The 2,622-nt window shown below is 34.1% G+C and overlaps 1 protein-coding gene across 2 annotated transcripts in view; it reads left to right on the top strand.

Moving 5' to 3' along the window:
• The window catches only part of LOC117107175, a 24,205-nt gene that overhangs the window by 3,299 nt on the left and 18,284 nt on the right, over positions 1–2,622 (top strand). The window lies entirely within an intron of this gene.

Below are 2,622 nucleotides of genomic sequence, written 5' to 3'. Positions count from 1 at the left end.
GACAGTCCAAAAGTAAAATCAATCACTGTCTGTCTCTTATACACATCTAGATGTGTATAAGAGACAGACATATATATGTATATATATATTCATAAGATTTCTACGAATGTATACCGTGTTTGCAGCAAGAAATCAAATTGTCATTACACAGTACCGCTCGATATTTCATTTGTGTTGGAAATGTTTAACCTTTTTATTTATTTACTTTGTTGTTCAGATTCAGGTTTAAATTATTTATTCATTGTAACTTACATACTAAACTAATGAGGGGTACAGGCAAGTGGCAGGGCCAAAAAAAGGCATACTTTGACAAATGACCTTGTTGGAAAAGGACCCTAACCAAAACATAATTATGGTGTAAATAAATCCATCGTCATTCGCATGAAAATAACATTTAACAACATCACATTATTGATGATGATAATGGTGATAATAATAATTATTATTTATAATCATCATTACTAATTTGAGTAAAGACAAAATATTGACGATTTGCCGTCCAGAGACGCGTGCATGCACATATGTGGAAGAAATATATCGTGTAACTATTTTTTAAATGTCTTACCATTGTTGTATTGAGTTCCTATTTATGGCCATTAAAATATCGTTAAAAAATAATTTTACAATAACACGAGTCTACACATTTGTTGGACGAGGACTCTACACCCACAAAAGCAACACATGTGATGGGGATAATTGTGAGGGGATGTTTACAGGGATGGCGCCAGCAAAGGGCGGGGGCAAGTGACCACATTTATCAAACTATAATTCCGCTTAAATTCGTCATAAGACCATTTTTTTGCTTAAGTCAAATTTATCCATATTGCTAAACTTAAAATTTGCTTAAAATTAGAAAGTCGATTGTACGTTGGCACCATCTAAGACGATTTTTAAGCCAAGATTTTGCTAAGATTGGGTAATAAATCAGCTTAAAATATTTATTAGGGACATCTTAACTTTTTTGACTTAAGACATTTGCTAAGCTGAGATTGATAAATCCCGGTCCAGGCCTCCTTTTCGGGGAGAGCTGCCCCCCCCCCCCTCCCCGTCGGGAGAAAAAACACAATTCGTCTGGGAGAAAAAAAATTATAAGTATTTTTTACATATTAGTAGACTCTAAAATCGATTAAATAAGCCTTGGAAACCCCTAAATTCGTCTCTTAACGAAGTGGCGAACGTGGAAAAGTGCATTTTGAAAGAAACGCATTTAAAATTTTGAGAAAAACGCATTTAATGATTTTTTTAAATAGTATCTTTTATTAGTTCCTATGCATGCAATGCAATAGGAACTAGAGATACTATGTTCAATAGAACATGAACCCAGTCATTTTTTTAGAGATAACCACTGTGACTTTTAAGCTCAACCTGTGTGAACACCCCATGTTTGGTAGTTCGATCTGAGTCTATCTAATGCAATTGGTCAAATCATTAGTCACATCAAAATGAAAACTTTTCCTCTATTTACGACAAAAGATCATTCATATAAATTTGACCTACATCTTATGCATGAACGCACTAACCGTAGAAAACTCGAGAGTCGTAGCTGCTATTGGGTAAAATCAATTCTGAATACAAAATTTTAAAGTAAAAAATGATCAATGGTTATTTAAGCAACCAGCATGGGACTTACATGGTAAAAGAAAGCTTAATTTATGAGCTACAATTGACCATTCACCTCGAAGTTTAGCGACCTGTCGTTGCAGATTTATGGTAAAAAAGAAGCAGGAAGTATACCAAAAAATAAAAAACTCTAATTTTAACCTTTCTCCTATGCAAAGCATAAGAGATAGTCAAATTTGAAAGAAAAATGATCACTCAATTTTGAATTAATTGTAAAAATATGTAGATGATTATAAAGCTTAAAACATCTAGTTTCATAATCTAATCACCCCAGATTGCCAAATGAAACCATTCAAATTATATAGTCGATTTTGTGAGACTTTTACTGTGTTTAAGCATGGTTAAAGTGTGCAGTGAACCGTTCAGTGAGCAGATGTCCTCAAGGTTTCATTATGATTTGATAGTGACCCTTGTTACTTTTGACCTATAAGTGAAGAATCGTTTTTCATGTTTAGAAGGTCCTAAGGATCATTCCTGGTAAATTCGAGCTAAATTGGACTATTTTGAAAATTTGACCCCGATGACCCCTATGTAATCCTGATCCCAGACTGGGTTGTTGGAGGTGTCGCCGGTTCGCGAATTTTTTTCCGTGCGAAACATTTACATGAAACTCCACTCAAGCCGTCTCGGCTGAATCGACCCGAAAATCTCATTGCAGAATTCAGGAGGTCAAAAGGACATCGATAAACGTCTACAGAAAAACTTCTGAGAGAACGTCGCTGTCTGATTTTTAAAAATACATTGATGTTACCATGTTAATACCAATGGGTCGTTTAAAATGACATATAATATTTGATTAAGCTGCACGAGTAATGAAAAGTGTTATTTTAACTTGAGTTACATATTATGACAATTTTAATTTTTTAGTTAGGCCTAGGTTTTGCATAATTACTAGGCCTACTAAAAACGCTTTCTGGGAAAAGCACAAAGAGTAAGGAAAAGCGCGTTTTTCTTCCTCACTGATCAAATGAAACAGAATGACAGTTATTTTCAAATTAAAAG

This window comes from Anneissia japonica, unplaced genomic scaffold (assembly GCF_011630105.1).
Source record: "Anneissia japonica isolate Jap-2015-1 unplaced genomic scaffold, ASM1163010v1 scaffold287864_len1152817_cov193, whole genome shotgun sequence".
Lineage (NCBI taxonomy): Eukaryota > Metazoa > Echinodermata > Crinoidea > Comatulida > Comatulidae > Anneissia > Anneissia japonica.
This window is presented reverse-complemented; position numbering and strand designations above follow the sequence as displayed.